We start from the raw sequence: 18,232 nt of genomic DNA, 5'->3' as shown, positions 1-18,232 counted from the left end.
TCTCACTTTTTTCCTATAATTTTAGCCGACTTCAGCTCTGCCTCCATGGGGACAACCATACACGGCCCCAGAAGTACTCAGCAACATTAGCACCAAGACCATTCGCTACAACTCTAAGGTATTGTGATGTCTTCTCTCTCGCTTTATATGTAACGTCACTCACTTCACATACCCCTCTCATAACAGTGAATCCAAAGCTGTAACGTGGCTTCTGTGATGTCTTATGGGGAATCTGAAGTGAAGGAGAGAAATGCAGTCTAACTGCAGGGCACAGGAATATTAGAAACCAACTACATTTGACTCTTTATGGGGTTTTCCAACTCCTTGAGACACACTCAGTCTGGGGTCTTTTGGGTCACTCTTTAGAGATGACAGTCACATCACTTCACTCCTTGAAATGTTTTATATCAGTACAAAGATCATGCTTTGTATTATACAGAGAAACCTTAATTTCACACCCCTTATTTTATGTTTTTCCCACAGTCTACACAGTGACCCCAGCATTATAAAATATCTCATACTTTTCCTTAAATTTATATGTTTACATCATTTTTTTCTGGTCCCTTGAAACACATAAAATATGGATTCTGCTATTTTGTGCATTCCAAATAGAATCACTGTCAGGGTGTGGATAGATACATAGCAAAAGTGCCTGAATTATCTGTAATTGGAATTCTTCTTGTGACCTGTGTATAGTGTTGTCTAATTGCCTTTTTTCCCAAATTTTTATATTTAGGCTGATATATGGTCATTGGGAATATCAGCGCTGGAAATGGCAGAAGGATATTATCGTAAGTAAACCCCAGCATGTGTGAACTATAGTGAATAAATAACGCTTTGTCAAAAGGTTAGAGGGCATTTATATGCATTTTTAAATATGAAAAACAAAGGGGCTGATATACAGAAATTTTAATTTAATAATTTAATATTACGTTTCCAATCCCAGAACACAATTGAGTTCATTTGACTTTTTTAAAGATGTGAAAAAGCTTAAAAGATCAAATTTGTGTAAATTGCCCCCCAAATGTTGTGATTGTCAGTCGTCATATTCTCATTTTGTATTTTCTTACAATTTAGCATTCATCAGATTTCCCGAAAACAAATTAATGAAGAGGGTTCTGCACGGTCCCGCACCAACATTACTATGGGACAAATGGTGAGTCATTTGTACTGAATCAGGAAAAGAGAGTGAGATGGAGAGGTGGGGAAATGAAAAATAAATTGGGGAGAGGGTGGGGATTGGCAGGGGGTAAAGTGGTGTGTAAATGAGAAAGAGAGTCAAGAAAACTTGGGAATTGGGGTGAAGTAAGGATGGATAAATGGGAAAGAAGCAAAGGTGAAGGTAAAGTGTAAATTGTGTAGCTCTTGAATGCACAGATTCTTAATCTCATGATTAGCTTTAGAACTTGGGGTTATTATCTGGCGCCCAATAAAACCCAGGCCCAGACGTTGGCAAAATATTATGGTTGGATCTGGCGGCTAGTGTCAAATAGACCACCCTTTTTTTTAAAGCAGAACAGTTAATGCCTTATAAGGGAAGGGGCTTATCCTCTATTGGCTACTTAAACAAATTCTGTCTGTGCTGCGATTGGGTGCAGAGTGACATCACTAATGTTTAACACAAAGGACTCAGTAAAATAGAGGCTTATGGGGGATACAGGGCACCTGGCTGTGCTGGTTCTATGCACAGTCTTTTACATATGTGAGCTCTGCAAATGTAGTTATTATATAACATGAACAATTGTAATTTTTCCTCTATTTTTTATTTTTCCAGGAGTGACAACTTTCGTGCATTCATCAGTGAAATCCTCCAAAAGAATGCAGCGTGGAGGCCCTCTGCAGAGCAGCTACTGTCACACCCTTTCATATCAAATATCCCGAATGAGATGGGTGTGACTGATTCCATCAAGTGGTACCTGCATTAAGGTAAGGGAACTGCTCATTCTCATTATAATTCACTTGATGTATAGACTATATCCATCTACTAACAATGCCAAAAGAAAGGGCGGCACTTCACTCGAAGAGGCAAAAAGTCTTTATTGCAAGCTCATGCAAGGATCATAAACGCCCTACGCGTTTCGGGAAAACAATCCCTTAATCATAGGCATACAAGACAAACACCACAGACACATTATATACCTAAGGGCATAGTGACCCCTGCTGGTTACACATATTATTACTGTTAAAATAATTTAATTTATTTTCAATCTCCATAATAAAACCAACATCCCAAAGGTAACAATCTTAACACTTTAAAATAACATGCTGTTAGTTAAAATGGATCCCTGTACCCATGTAGCGCCGTGTGTAGACTCCAAATCCAGATTATTTATAAATTATGTAAATATAGATCTGTATCCTAATAGTAGGAGTCTAAATATTGAAAAAAGTAGTATTAGACCTAGAACCATTGTAAAATATTTATCTAGTTTCACAATGTCTTCATAGTCAGATAAATTTGCACATAATCCAAAACTTTCAAAACTGGGAAATAAGGTATTGAGCTATCAGTATAAATATGATATGTCATGTCTCGTATTTAAACCCTTGGGTATTCTAGTCTCCAATTTTAGGATCCAGAATGCAGGGATCGTACCTGGTCCCCACCTCTAAGGGGTGTCTTAACTTGTTCTATAGTTTTGACTGACAGGTCGTTCACTCCTTTTTTGGAACAGAGGGCAAAATGTTTGCCAATTGGAGACGCCTCATCATATTTTTCTATTGCTCGTATATGTTCTCGTATCCTTTCTTTTAAAGTACGGTTAGTGCGGCCAACATATTGCTTTTCACAGTTTCGACATTCCAAAAGATACACCACTCCTTTAGTGTTACAATTACAATAACCAAAATTACGATATTCCTTTCCTGTAACATTTGATTTAAAAGTAGGGCCAGTAGTGATGACCCTACATGTTTTACAGGTGGTTGCTCCACATCTATAGCTACCTCTAACGGTTAGCCAATTCTCACTATGTCTGTTTTGTGCCGAGGTTATTAGACTCGGTGCCAAAATCTTACCCAAAGTGGGTGCCCTTTTTGGGACACATTTCAGATCAGTGTTGGACAAAATTTCAGAGTCTCGTATCATTGTATAGAACTGGGAGATGTTTCCTAATTATATTGCAAATTTTCCCATATATCCATCTACTGCTCTTATTCATACAATATTCTCGGCCTTTCCTACATATACTATAATTCTAACTAAAGCCGCCCATAATAAAGGCTGAGATTGTATAAGGGCAGAAGTCACTGAACTAGGCCAAATCTATGAGAGAAACAAACATAATGAGATGGGAGAAAATGTCATTATTAAATAAAAATAATGTTATACTTAAAACATGCAGCACATATAAAACAGAGACAAAATGGCAGAATTATTATACAATCAGCTTCTCCATGACTAACACTGATCAATCTTTCCTTAGGAATGAAGAACTGAAGAAATAGCAGCCATCGGGGGAGGGACGGGGGCACAATCGTAGGGCCCTAATGTTATCTTTGGGCCCTGCAGAAAATCATGGTCCCGATGGCGGCTTTAGAAGATTAACAACATCGACTTCAGAAGATTAACATCAATATGATATTTTACATTATTCAATTCAATAAACATCTTAAAATTACATTGACCTCTAGTGTGTTTTTTTAATAGGGAGACATCCCTTATAACCTCCAAGCCCACTGTTGGCTCATATTCATCTTCCTTTTAATATTAGTTCTAATGACCTGGACACAATCCCATAAACACTTACTGTGTTGGTTTTATCCATCCTGGTCCTGCTGGTAATTCCCGGGGTCTCTTAGTGGATTCCATCAATATCTTTTCTAGCAGCAAGTGAAATAGTCACTAATACCCTTATTAATGCTGCACGTACTGGAACAGTGAGCCAGGTTAAATTTCTGCAATTTCTCCTTAGTCTGCTTGGGGGACACAGGAACAATGGGGTATAGCTTGCACCACTAGGAGGCAGGACACAACAAAAAAACTAATCCCTCCTCCTCCTGCTATACCCCAGCTCCCAGGCGGAGCCAGACCAGTTCTCATTGTGTCCTCAGGAGATTAGGACATAGAGCTCCTAGCCAGGAGTAAGATTTTATTTTTCTATTATATTTATTTTATTACTTACTACACTTCATCACATTGAGGCTGGAATGGGCATCCACACTACGTGCTTTGCCTGCATTTCCCACCTCCAACAAGGATGTCTCCGGGGTCTTATTGTGCTTTGCACTGACCACCCAAGCTGATGTTTTCTCCCCTTCTTCCAGGGGGCAAAGTGCTTGGCCGGCAGACGGGAGAGTACCTGTGCTGGGATCAGGTAAGCACATATACCTGCTTTACCATTGCCCTGTCTCTGCTGCTTAAACTTCCAGCTGGACGTGTATCTCTCCCTTACACTCAGCCTCACACGTCAGGAAAAGACGTCTGCAGCGCTTAATATTTCAAGGGCCTAATCTCCCTCCATTCCCTCTCTCATAGGGGTTATACACAGCCACATACTGCCCTACTATTTCTTTCAAGGGGCATTGTGGCAGGGGGTGTTTAGGCCTTCCACTCCAGCAGGCACTTAGCGCCATATTTTTATATACGGCCCTACCTTGTCCCTGCTATACATCTGCTCTCAAGCAGACACAGCATTGTGGGAGGCACAATTTTTTACTGCTAATTAACTCTGCTAAAAATATTTCTCTTTGTATTTTAGCACACCATGTCTGAGAGCTCCAGTGACAACCTCTTTCTAAGGAAGGCTGGTACTGCATTAGTAATATTCTTAGCCTGTGCCAAATGCCGCAAACGTTTACCAATCGGTAACAAGGAACCTCTGTGCTCCACGTGCAAACCACCTGAGCCTGTTCCGGAAACTCCAGCACCTAGACCTCAGGTAAGTCTAGATCCCCACGGGGCACCGGCGGCCCAGCCCAGCGACCCGTCCCAACAGGGTTCCCAGTCTCCTCCCCAGTTGGCCTCTCAACTGGCTTCTGGCATTCCCAAGCTGGCCGATTCCTTAGACAGACTTCTGGCCCGCAGACAGTGACGAGGAGTCCATTGCTCCGTCTCCCCTTCCCATAATGTCTGGAGACGAACAGTCCTCTCTGACGGAGAACTATCTCATGGTTCGGATCAGGAGGAGGAGGACTCTCCTAAATTATCTTCCGAGACCATAGACTCCCTTATTTCCTCCGTACTAGAAACCTTACACCTGCAGGAACCTGGGACTAGCTCCGGCTCATCCTCTGGTCTCTTCAAGCGAAAGAGTCGATCCCCTCCTTCATTTCCCTCTCATGACCAGCTTGAACAGATCATTCAACAGGAGTGGGATAAGCCAGAGAGACGTTTTCATTCCAACAGGCACTTCCTTAAGCTTTATCCTTTCCCATCGGATCTCATCGAGAAGTGGACCTCCCCTCCATCGGTGGACGCCCCTGTGTCTCGTCTTTCTAAGAACACGGCACTGCCTGTCCCCGATGCAGCGTCCTTCAAGGACTCCATGGACAAAAAGCTGGAGGGTCTTCTGCGTTCCCTTTTCTCCGTTACCGGCATTTCTCTGCGTCCGGTCCTAGCTTCAGCATGGGTGAGTAGGGCTATGCAGTCTTGGTCTGAGGCTCTATGGCGAGCTATTTCTTCCGGCATTCCACGACAGGAACTTTCCGAGCTCGCTACGCAGATTAAGGAGGCCAGCGATTATTTATGCGAGGCATCCCTCAATGCCACTCGGGTAACAAGCCGATCCTCCGCTCTTGCGGTGGCCGCTCGACGCTCACTCTGGATGAAGCTTTGGACAGCAGACCTCTCCTCTAAGAAGTCTCTGACTTCAATTCCGTTCAAGGGCAAGTTACTATTCGGACCTGATCTTGACAAGATCATAAGTCAGCTCAAGACACAGGACTCCTGGGTACACGAGGTGGTGACTCGGGGCTACCACTTGCAGTTTTCCTCGTCCCCGCCTCACCGCTTCTTCATGTCCAGGCTTCCTCAAGAACCGCCCAAGGCTCAAGCACTACTAGCTGCAATCGACAATCTCCTACGGTCAGACGTCATCATTCCAGTTCCATCCCAAGAGAGATTCAAGGGCTACTACTCCAACCTGTTTGTAGTGCCCAAAAAGGACGGGTCTGCCCGTCCGATCTTAGATCTCAAGGAGCTCAACATTTTCATCCGGCAGAGGAAATTCAAGATGGAGTCTTTCCAATCTGTGATAGCGCCGATGTCTCCAGGCCAATTTCTCGCCTCACTAGACACTAGATTTGCTGTCCAAAATCAGCACTTCCAATTTACGGCTCTTCCCTTCGGACTCACCTCGGCCCCTCGGGTATTCATGAAGATCATGTCAGTAGCCACTGCACTGATCCGAACTTTGGGGTATCCATTACTCCCTACCTAGACGATCTTCTGATCAAGGCTCCAACCTTCCTCGCAGCCCAACAGGCACTCCTTCTGACCATGGACAAGTTGCAGGAGTTGGGCTGGTACATCAACCGCGACAAGTCCTCCTTGACTCTTCTTCGGTCATTGGTGCGGTCCCTTCTTTCCAAACCGAAACACTCGTCAAGTTCTGCATGAAGGTCCTAAGGAGTCATGGTGTCGACCATAGAAGCAGTTCCCTTCGCACTGGAAGTGCAGATCCCTACTTCAGGAGATTCACCTGTTGCACAGGACCAAAGTGTCTCTTCACTGGTGGACCCATTCCATTCACTTTACCAGGGGCAGATCTCTCAGGGATCCTCAGTGGCACCTTCTCACCACGGATGTCAGCCTGTTCGGTTCAGGGGGGGCGGTCCTGGAGGGACACTCAGCACAGGGCCTATGGTCTCCAGCCGAACAATGTCTCCACATAAATCTTCTGGAGATCCAGGCCATTCGCCTAGCATTATTTCACTGACACCATCTACTTGCGGGTCAGGCGATAAGAATCCAATCTGACAATGCCACAGCAGTAGCCTATGTCAATCATCAGGGCGGCACAAGAAGCAGAAGTGCACTAAACAAGATCGGACTCATTTTTCGCTGGGCGGAGACTCATCAAGCACATCTCTCAGCGATATACATTCTAGGACTTCTCAATTGGGAGGCGGACTTTCTCAGCAGACAGTCCCTAGACCCGGGCGAGTGGTCTCTAAAGGACGACATTCTTCTACAACTCACTCAAAGATGGGGGACTCCAGAGGTCGACCTCATGGCAAGCCGCCACAATCGAAAGGTGCCTCTTTTCTTTGCGCGTTGCAGGGACCCTCTGGCTCTAGCAGCGGACACCCTCACGGCTCCTTGGGAACACACCACTCTCATCCTCATTGCCCCCAGATGGCCTTGTTGCACATGGTTCTCGGACCTAATGAGCCTGTCCGTAGAGGACCCTTGGCTCTTCCGGTCATCCCAGATCTTCTATTACAGGGACCAATTCAACATCCATGCCAAGCCAACCTCCGATTGACGGCTTATGAGACCGCGATCTTAAAGAAGAAAGGCTTCTCGGATGAAGTGATCCACACCACGAGGGCGGCTTGTAATGCAGTCTCTGCCAAAGCCTATTACCGAGTCTGGACTACCTACCACCAGTGGTGCCAGAGGCATGGGGCAAATTTCCTCCATTTTTCCATCGCCAACATCCTGGCCTTCCTACAGGAGGGGCTATCCATGGGGCTATCCTTGGGTTCACTAAAATCCCAGATTTCGGCCTTGTCTATACTGTTTCAGAGACGTCTAGCCCTACATTCTGATGTCAGGACCTTCTTACAAGGGGTGTCCCACGTTAGGCCTCCTGTCCGGTCCCCCATACTGACTTGGGACCTCCACCTTGTACTACGAGCTCTTCAACGACCTCCGTTTGAGCCTTTGGCCTCCATTCCCCTTCAGTGACTCACATGGAAGACTATTTTCCTGATGGCCATTGCATCGGCTCGTCGGGTATCGGAGATGTCTGCTCGTTCCTGCAGATCTCCATTCCTTACCTTTCTTCAGGACAGGGCCTACTCAGCTCAGGGACTCAATCCCCCAGCTAGACTCACGGCTCATTCCACCAGAGGAATGAGCATGTCCTGGGCTTTCCGGAATCAGGCTTCAGCTGAACAGTTATGCAAGGCCGCCACATGGACTTCCATTCATACTTTTGCTTAATTTTATCACTTTGATACCTTTGCGGCATCTGACACCCGCTTTGGCAGGAAGGTACTCCAAGCCGCAGTGGCTAGTTCCACATAGGCCTCTACCTCCCGCCCATTTTCTTCGGGACAGCCACTTGGGGGACACAGGACTTCCCTCCCTGGTGAGGCCTTCACGTGTTCTTTCAGACATGGTTGCTTATGCATCCTACCTTTTTTTGTACGAACTAGTCTGGCTTCGCCTGGGAGCTGGGGTATAGCAGTAGGAGGAGGAGGGATTCGTTTTTTTGTTGTGTCCTGCCTCCTAGTGGTGCAAGCTATACCCCATTGTTCCTGTGTCCCCCAAGCGACTGGAGAAAAAGAGATTTAACGGTGAGTACACAAAATCTCCTTATTGTATTCATTCTAGAGCTATAAAACATCTTAAAGCAGAAGGAAAGCTACGGAGGCATTTTATTGCCAATAGATTAGCTGCAATAGTGCAAGCTAGAATGCTATATTTATTCTGTAGAATGTTTTACCATACCTGAGTAAAAAGCTCTAGAATATCTCTGTTTGTTTAGGATAGGAGCTGCAGTATTAACATGGTGTGACATCACTTCCTGCTTGAGTCTCTCCCTGCTCTGGGCACAGATTACAGTAGAGAAGGGAGGGGGGGAAGAGGAACAAACTGAGCATGCTCTTGCCCAGGGCAATGGGTTTTAAAGGACCAGTAAAATCAACTTTTTTTAAAAAAAATTCGTTAGTAAACATCAAAAAATAAACACCAAGACAAATAAAATTTTAAAATTGCAAAGCCTTTATTAAGAAATAACTCACCGAAACTCCACTTCCTGTCCTCTACAGAAAAGGCGACACGGCGACCATCCATGGTGCGGCGCTGGATTTCTCCTCCTTGTCTCATGCTGTATTGACAGCATGTGAAGCGGCTGCTGCATCAGGGAGCGTGGTTTCCATAACTGAGGATTGCTGGCTCATCGGTGCATCTGTAGAGTGGGGAAGCTGTTAAGAGAGGAGCTGGGCCACATCGTGGATGTTTGTAATTCCAGGCTGATCGGAGTTCCCAGTCACGTAGCCACTCTCAACATGCGCTGCTTTCCGTATCGAGCACTTCTTACCGACCTGAATTCAATGCGCTGCTTTCTTAAACACGTGTGCACGGAAATCAGCCCATCTGAGAGTGGCTGCGTGCTATCGAGCGCTAAACTGCAAGCAGACACACAGTGCGGGTTTCAGATAGCACAGAAAGCAGCGCATTGAATTCGGGTCGGTAAGAAGCGCTCGATACGGAAAGCAGCGCATGTTGAGAGTAGCTACGTGACAGTGGGAACTCCGATCAGCCTGGAACTACAAACATCCACGATGTGGCCCAGCTCCTCTCTTAACAGCTTCCCCACACTACAGATGCGCCGATGAGCCAGCAATCTTCGGTTATGGAAACCACGCTCCCTGATGCAGCAGCCGCTTCACATGCTGTCAATACAGCATGAGACAGAGCCAAGGAGGAGAAATCCAGCGCCACACAATGGATGGTCGCCGTGTCACCTTTTCTGTAGAGGACAGGAAGTGGAGTTTCGGTAAGTTATTTCTTAATAAAGGCTTTGCAATTTTAAAATTTTATTTGTCTTGGTGTTTATTTTTTGATGTTTACTAACGAATTTTTTTTTAAAAAAAATTTGATGTTACTGGTCCTTTAAGCTGAAGGCAGGAAGTCTGATACAGAAGCCCATGTGTACACAATAGTAGGAAAGAAATGCAGTGTTTCTTTTGACAGGAGACTCAGAGCAGCAATACTTTGGGGGTTTACTGGTATATTTAGATGGACCTTTCTGATAAGGCTTACTTAGGTTTTACCTTTCCTTCTCCTTTAATAATAGTTTAAAAAAAATACTTTGAGTAAAACCTGTGCAAATGCTAGTTGATCCAGAGGAAGGTAAAAAAACAATTGAAGCCTCTCCAATATTCCCTTTCCGAGAGGGAAAAACATCCTTCTTGACTCCATGGAAATTGGAAGAGTCCCTGGATCAACTTTGTCCTAAGCGTTTATTTTAGTAAGGACAAAACAAGAAATATAACTGCTGCTACCTGTCTGAGAGAGACTTATTGCTGCTGTAAAAAACAGCATCAAATCTGGATTGATTTTGACCCAAGTCCAAGTAAGCAGGCTCCAACTCTTGTAGGAATCATGGGAGATGTAGTTTATCAGCAGCATTTGATGTAGTGAGAGATGTAATTTATTGGCAGCATTTGAGGTAGTGAGAGATGTAATTTATTGGCAGTGTTATATGTAATAGGAGATGTATTTTATTGGCAGTGTTAGATTTAGCCGGAGATGTCGTTTATCGTCAGCTTTAGATGTAGAGGGAGATGTAGTTTATCAGCAGCATCAGATTTAACTGGAGCTGTAGTTTATCAGCAGCATCAGATGTGGCGAGAGATGTAGTTTATGGGCAGCATTAGATTTAGCAGGAGATGTAGTTTATCAGCAGCATCAGATGTGGTGGGAGATGTAGTTTATCGGCAGTATTAGATGTAGTGGGAGATGTAGTTTATCCGTAGAATTAGATGTGGTGGGAGATGTAGTTTATCGGCAGTGTTAGATTTAGCTGGAGATGTAATTTATCAACAGGGTTAGATATTAGAAAAGTCTGAGTCAGAAAATCCGGCATCTCAGACCCGTCGAGGTTGTGTATAAGTCAATGGGAGAAGTCCCAATGATTTTTTTATGTGCACTGGGTTGCGTGCAATACCACAGTGTTTTCAGGTAAAAAGCATAACAAATTGGAGTTTTCGGGTGAAAAATCTGATAAAATTGTGAAAATCGGATGAAAAATCAAAAAAAAAAAAAAAAATCATGAAAATCGGATGAGAATTCTGAAAAAATCATGAAAATCAGATGAAAATTCTGAAAAAATCATGAAAATTTGATTTTTTTTCCCGCAAAAATTTTTTCGGGAAAATGTAATAAACAAGTGTTAAAACCTGAGCAGATTTGATCGGAGTTTGTAGCAGAAAATGTTGAGATAAAATCGTACTTTGATAAATAACCACCTTTAAGATTAGTAGGAGAGGGACTCGGTAGAAAGAAACTAATAAATAAACAAGTTGTAACCATAAAAAGAAAATAGTACTCTCACAAAGCAAAAGTTTTTGGCTGCGGGGGTCACTGACCACCAATTTCAAAGTTGGAAACAGGCAGTAGACAAAGTCTACAGATACAGGTATATACAATATTTAATAAACAAGTATGAACTAAAAGGACTCCTGTGTGGAATCGATATTTAATTTTTATATTTTATACATCTATTTGAGATATTTAAAGGAGAAGTACAGCTTAACAAAAGAAGTAGCTAGAAATGTTGTACATGATGTTTTGTGCTTCTGTACCAGCCCAAGGCAACCACAGCCCTTTAGCAGTAAAGATCTGTGTCTCCAAAGATGCCCCAGTAGCTCCCCATCTTCTTTTCTGCTGATTCACTGCACATGCTCTGTGCTGCCATCACTTACTGAGCTTAGGGACCCACTCACAATATACAGTACACATAGAATAGAAATGTGACAATATAATGCTGATTAGTAATTAATACAGATAATTACTACATGGCAGCACAGTGCACCAGTGCAATTAGCATCAGAATTTAATAATCAGCCCTGTAGCATCAGCTTATATTACAGACCAACATCATTTTCTGCTGGATAATTAGTGACGACCCCTAAGCTTAGCTTCTCAACAGCTGCTCAGAGCCCACTGAGCATGTGTGTCACAGACACTTTCCAAGATGGTGACCCCCTGTGACAAGTTTGAAGTTCTGGATCATTGCTGCTATTGACAAGCAGAAACTTTAGGCTGGAATATATGTAAAATATGGCATTATTTTTAGGGTTTAGTTCTCCTTTAAGCATATTCGACACATAGTAGAAAGAAAGGTGCCGAAAAAGGAAAACTGTCAAGATTGAAAACATTAGTTGCAGTTGGTATAAGCTGTCATGAATATTTGCTCAACAAACCTAAATGCATTTACTGCCTGCCTTATTGTTGCAACTGAAACTATAATTATGCTTTTCATTGTAAGCAAATCTTACCTGGTACCTTTCTGATGCTTCTGTATTATTTAAAATTCATATTTATGCTTATGACCAAGTGCTGGAAGAATTGTCAAAAGCCCTTTGTGGACCAGTACATTATCCATCCTGTTTTCGTGACCGTAAATTACAGCTTTTCTATAAATGCAGAAACTGCAGGAGCGGCAAACTCTGCCCGTAGAAAGATTTCTACCCACTCACCCAGCAGAGATGATTTCCTTGTTAAATCATTCCCAGTAAGTGCCAGACACAGGACAACTGTAAATTTTATGGTTTGTAAGATATCCCCCTGGCACAATAGAAATATACTTCTTAGGGCAGAGACACACGCTGCGATTCTGGGAGATTATTCGCCCGACAACAAATCTCCTCTGGGCGACTAATCTCCTTGAACTACCTTCCCCTGTCTTCCGGCCGGCTAGAATGTAAATCATCGGCGGGATGGGACTCGGAGCATTTCGTTTTTTGAACCCTCTGCAGTTTCCTCGTGAAGCAACCTTGGGCGACTTCAGAAAACAAAGTGCTCCGAAGGCAAATTCAGACGACTTCGGAAAACGAAGTGCTAGCGATTTACATTCTAGTCGACAGGGAGGCAGTTCAGAAAGATTAGTCGCCACAAAGAAGAGGAGATTTGTCACCGTACTTAAACAAAGTTCCATGTAATGTTGAATGTATGTTGCATTGTAGAAGACAATTCGCTAATGAAAGAATACTTTGCTAGCGAAGTTTTGCGCCCTTTCGCCAGGTGCATTTTCACTCAGGCAAACGATCGGTACTCCATTTTATTACCTCTTTCGCCAGAGTTACCGTCTCCAGTTTAGACCTGGTGAACTGATAAGATGAAGTTACATCCTTCTCATTAGTTTTAGGGTGGGCTCATATCTAGGACATTAGAGGATCTCTTTTGTCTTTATTCTGCTTCCTTGGCCACTTCAAGCATTTGCACCAACATCACTAATAAAGACTTATATATGGCCTATATGTACCCACCCTATTCAAATTGACCTAAGCGTAAAAGTACTAATGAAGTTTCCCATACCTGTAATTAATTAAAGAATTGGGCTTACCCATCAGGCATAATATAGATAAGATATAGGGTTGCCACCAGTGTGGTTTTGAGCTGGACTTCAAAACTTTCTGTCCAGTTTACAACGTTGAAAGTGATGCGATAACCCATCCTGGCGTCATAACTCCACCTACTTCATTGTGCCTGCCTCTTATGTCATCACTGCTCCACCCCCTTTGTACGGGTTTAGGTGCTGGCAAAGGAGGCAACCCTATTGATTCCACAGATTGAAGGACACCATGATAACTCAGATTTCCCAAGATCCCTCACTTTGTTCTATTGTAAAGTGATATCTAGTATAATTAATTCTATAACAACTGGACTTGCTCCAAAATGGGGGTATATTTTCCCTTTACTACATTCATAGTAGTGATGTACGGTTCAAGTTTCTCTCACCCCGACCTGAACCCACATCCGCCCAACCTGCACCTGACTTTCCCATTCTATTTATGAGGTCACAAAAAGGGCAGGGCATGTGCAAGTCTATAAAAGATGTATATAGGCGGCACTCTGAGTAAAATAGGAGGGTATTTATTGTAACATGCAGTGGACCCACATCGCTGAAACAAATGGAAAACGCACTATGGCAATTCACACAGGGCGCTTGCAAGCTGAAATCCAGCAGGTGCAGGCTGAGGACAGATGGCTGTTGATACAAAGTAACAGTAGTCAGCCAGCTCAGCATAGTAGTAGACAGATCAGCAGGAGAGCAGGGGGCTAGGCTTAGGGAACTGTCAGAAACCATTAAAAATCATGAAAAGTCTGCATATTTTTTAAATCATGTATATTGCAAAGTTGCTTGAAATTATGTTTACTTTTCAAAAAGCTCAAGTTATTTTGTGTCTAGTTCCCCTTTAAGGAAGCAGTATTGTTTAATCTATGAGCCTATGATTAAGGGATTCTTTCCCAAAACGCATTAGGTCGATGCGGATCCACTGCATGTTATAATAAATACCCTCTTATTTTACTCAGATGGCCGCCTGTCTATATTTCATTGCTATATGTACAGCTGGGGCGTTGGTGGCTGAGCACCTGGATTTAGTGTGGAATGGAGAGGAGAGGAGGAAGCAATTCCATGAGGGGTGAGTCTGGATCTGCTATTTTCTTCTGACTGTATAAAACAGGAAGCCAAAAGCCGGCAGTCTAAGGTCATGGGCAGGGAGAGAAGGCAGAAGAACTCAACCCGAACCTGTCCACGACCCGCAAGAGGAGCAGCGAGGTCGGCCCAAACTCACCCAACTCACAGGTATTGGGCCGGCCCGCACATCACTAATTCATAGGTCAACCCTGAGTTCTGCACTGAACCAATTTTTGGAGCCTGGCTCAACCCATACTCGCAACATACATTTTTGCGCTCTGACCACCATGAAATAGGAAGTGCTGTAAACCGGAAGTTGCATCATAAGGGCAGAGGAAAAAGTTGTAAAAAATGTTTAAATTAATAAAATATAGATAAGACCCACAATATAACAATAGATAATATTTATGACCTGCAACTGAACCTGTATCTATACACGCACCTGAAATTCTTACCCGCAACCTGCACTTTTTCCGGGTAATCCTTGACCTGATGCAGGACTCAAAGGGTAAAAGCTATGAATTCCGTCATCATTTTTTATTACCTCTGTATTTATACAGTATATTAAACGACTGCTGCCGCTAAGCATCGTTGTTTTATTCGAAAATTGTGATTTCATTTTACATGTCGTAAAACTTTAAACTCCCACCCAATTATTTAAAAAAAAGTGTCGCCTTTGTTTTTGAAGTTTTGTTCGCTATTAATTACGTCTTCTCGTAATCTTCTAAAAGTGCCTGTTCCTTCCCTCAGGAATATGGTTGACTGGTTTCTGGCGGTGACACAGTTGGGGTTCTGCAGCGTTTATTTTGCCTTCTTAGCAGAAAATATAAAACAAGCGAGTATAAACATTCTGTTCTAAACACGCTCCTTTTAAATTATTTCAATTAAAAATGTCCTGTGATGAAAGAGACTTTCGATATACAGAATTTTAATAGATAAATAACTATACCTGATTTATGTGCTTCTTTTCATTTTTGAACTTTGTTTAAAACACATCCCAGCCTAAAACCCTGTGTGGAATGATTAATACTGTGTATGTCAGTCATCTAAATACTTAAAGGACCAGTAACATCAAAAATTTTTTTTTAAAAAATCGTTAGAAAACAACGAAAAAAAACACCAAGACAAATTAAAATTTCAAAATTGCAAAGCCTTTATTAAGAAATAACTTACTGAAACTCCACTTCCTGTCCTCTTCTGAAACGGCGATATGGCGACCATCCATAGTGCGGTGCTAGATTTGTCCTCCCTGGCTAGCTCCCATAGGCTTCTGACAGCAGGAAGACGGTGCTGGAAAGCAGACGGCTGGATGAAGAGCTGAAGGGCCCAGTGTGCTCCCGGAACATCCTTGTGCAGAGCAGCGCGCCTCTGGGGAGATCTTGCACAGACTCAGCCTCCTACTAATCCAGCCCTGCAGCAGCAGTCGATTCTTAGCGAGTGCCCCAGGCGGGTGGCAGGGCACACAGACATCGCAGACATCCCCTCTGGGCGCATCTATCAGCACAGGAGCGTTACATCGCAGGAGCGTTACAAGCAGTGTGCGGCTGGTGCCGGCCGGTGTCTGTGTGAGGCGCAAGAGTGAGCGCACACTGACAGCCGCACACTTTTTTCACAGGCAGCAGCAGCACTCGGCCATTCTCATGCACGGATTGCATCGCGCCGCTGCTCGGAAGCCTCCTTAGTCCCGCTCTGGAGAGATGCTGCTGGGATTGTACCGGTTCCAAGTCGGAGCGATAGAGGCTGTCAGTGTGCGCTTACTCTTGCGCCTCACACAGACACCGGCCGGCACCAGCCACACACCGCTTGTAACACTCCTGCGATGTAACGCTCCTGTGCTGATAGATGCGCCCAGAGGGGATGTCTGCGATGTCTGTGTGCCCTGCCACCCGCCTGGGGCACTCGCTAAGAATCGCCTGCTGCTGCAGGGCTGGATTAGTAGGAGTCCGTGCAAGATCTCCCCAGAGGCGCGCTGCTCTGCACAAGGATGTTCCGGGAGCACACCGGGCACTTCAGCTCTTCATCCAGCCGTCTGCTTTCCAGCACCATCTTCCTGCTGTCAGAAGCCTATGGGAGCTAGCCAGGGAGGACAAATCCAGCACCGCACTATGGATGGTCGCCATATCGCCGTTTCAGAAGAGGACAGGAAGTGGAGTTTCAGTAAGTTATTTCTTAATAAAGGCTTTGCAATTTTGAAATTTTAATTTGTCTTGGTGTTTTTTTCGTTGTTTTCTAACGAATTTTTAAAAAAATTTTTTTGATGTTACTGGTCCTTTAAGCCACCAATAGGACTCACCCAATCTCCACCCACAAAATTCTGGGTAAAAAAAAAAAAAAAACCTTAGCAAAACAGCACCAAAGAAAAAAAAAGATGTTAAGAAAAAAAACAATTCTATGCACACAAAAACCTACCTCCAAAATTATCAAAGACACCAAAAACAATAGCACATGCCAAAACTCTTCCCCATAGCTCAAACTTTTGCAGCAAGTCAACACAACTTCATCTGAAAATTAGTACACAAAAGTCAACTAGGAAACACCTCAAAACTCATCAGCACCCTTATCCAAAAAATTAAAAACACATCACATATAAGCAGACTGCAATAATCCCCTAATTATTAAGGGAAAACACCTTACAGAGATCAGCAAATTAGGGTTCCCACCTGATCGGTTTTGACCCGAACAGTTCCGTTTTTGTAAGACCTTTTTGGGTCAGAACTTTCTGTTCAGTTTTCAGCCTTATGTAACCCGAACAATAATCTGTCCAATACATGAAAAACATTTACATACTAAGATATTCACCATAACATGGTTTATTTCTTGTTATTACAGATACCAAAAAAAAGCAAATCAATCAAAAAAAAAAAAAGAATCGCATTACTGTATTTGAGAGCTTTCTGGATAACTGATTTCTGTATAATAGATCTCATACCTGTAATTAAAGGATTGGGCTTAATCATCAAGCAGAATATAGCTAGAGATAGGGTTGTGGTTTCGAACTCAACACTTGACAATAGTGGATAGAAATCCAGCCAGTTGTATCTAAGTGATGCAATAACCTTGACCTGGTGTCATAGCTCCACAAACATCATTGTTTCCGCCTCTGACACCATCATGCCTGTTCCTACATCACTGCCCCACCCCCAATGTTCTCTGTCCAGCCCCCCGTGTTCAGCCATCAGCAAAGGTGGCAACCCTATAGTAAGTATGTATTAGATTCGAAGCCTGCACTGAACAGTAAGTGCACCCCTTACTGTATAAAACCCTGCCCCAAGGAAAAAGAAAACCTAATGCTACCCAGCGCAACCCAATATTCACTTAGTGTGGCAGCGTTCTTCTCCAGGCACTCTCCGAGTAACCCACCAATTGAAGAAGGCGCCGATTACGCGCCGAATGTCACGTGACGGAGACGTTCCCGGAGACGTTCACGTGTTGGTGACGTCACCCGCGGCCTCTCATCAACTAGGATGTTGCGGTTGCCATGGGGTCTGGGCGCTTTTAGAACAAATGTTGACGGTATATGAAGAGGACAATTCCTTACAGAAACTGACGCAATGTATAGTTGCACCTGTTAAGTGTGTAAATGGAGATGCCAGCTAGTCTGCAGTGAGAAGCAACCTGATGTTCAGCTGTAAGTATTTGCTCCTCCATAATGTTAAGCGATGTGTTTTGCAAGTGGTTGAGTTATTAGAATTTTTGGTTGTATAAATGAGGCATATTTAGGGCTGCTGTATATCCTGTGCATGTTGGAAATGCAGTAGGTGCTCTGTCTGGGCTACTGCATAGTCTTATCATAAACTGACCACAGTTTAAGCATCTTTTTTTTCAAATTGCATCTACACCAATAAATAAATTGTCTATGTAACATTTAAATCCCACCCACAAATGCATTTATTGTGTTATTCTAGTTGATA

General features: G+C 43.5%; 1 protein-coding gene across 5 annotated transcripts in view; it reads left to right on the top strand.

Moving 5' to 3' along the window:
- The first annotated feature begins 17,732 nt into the window (after positions 1 to 17,732).
- cabin1.L (calcineurin binding protein 1 L homeolog) overlaps positions 17,733 to 18,232 on the top strand; it is a 93,519-nt gene continuing 93,019 nt past the window's right edge. For 2 of the 5 annotated variants that reach the window (XM_018261890.2, XM_018261873.2), the window contains exon 1: positions 17,734 to 17,949. The gene's annotated coding sequence lies outside the window, so the exon portion shown is untranslated. Of the gene's footprint in view, positions 17,950 to 18,232 lie in introns of all 5 variants that reach the window. The other 3 variants (XM_018261885.2, XM_018261865.2, XM_018261881.2) reach the window with 2 other exon arrangements.

The sequence above is a fragment of the Xenopus laevis genome, chromosome 1L (genome assembly GCF_017654675.1).
Source record: "Xenopus laevis strain J_2021 chromosome 1L, Xenopus_laevis_v10.1, whole genome shotgun sequence".
Lineage (NCBI taxonomy): Eukaryota > Metazoa > Chordata > Amphibia > Anura > Pipidae > Xenopus > Xenopus laevis.
This window is presented reverse-complemented; position numbering and strand designations above follow the sequence as displayed.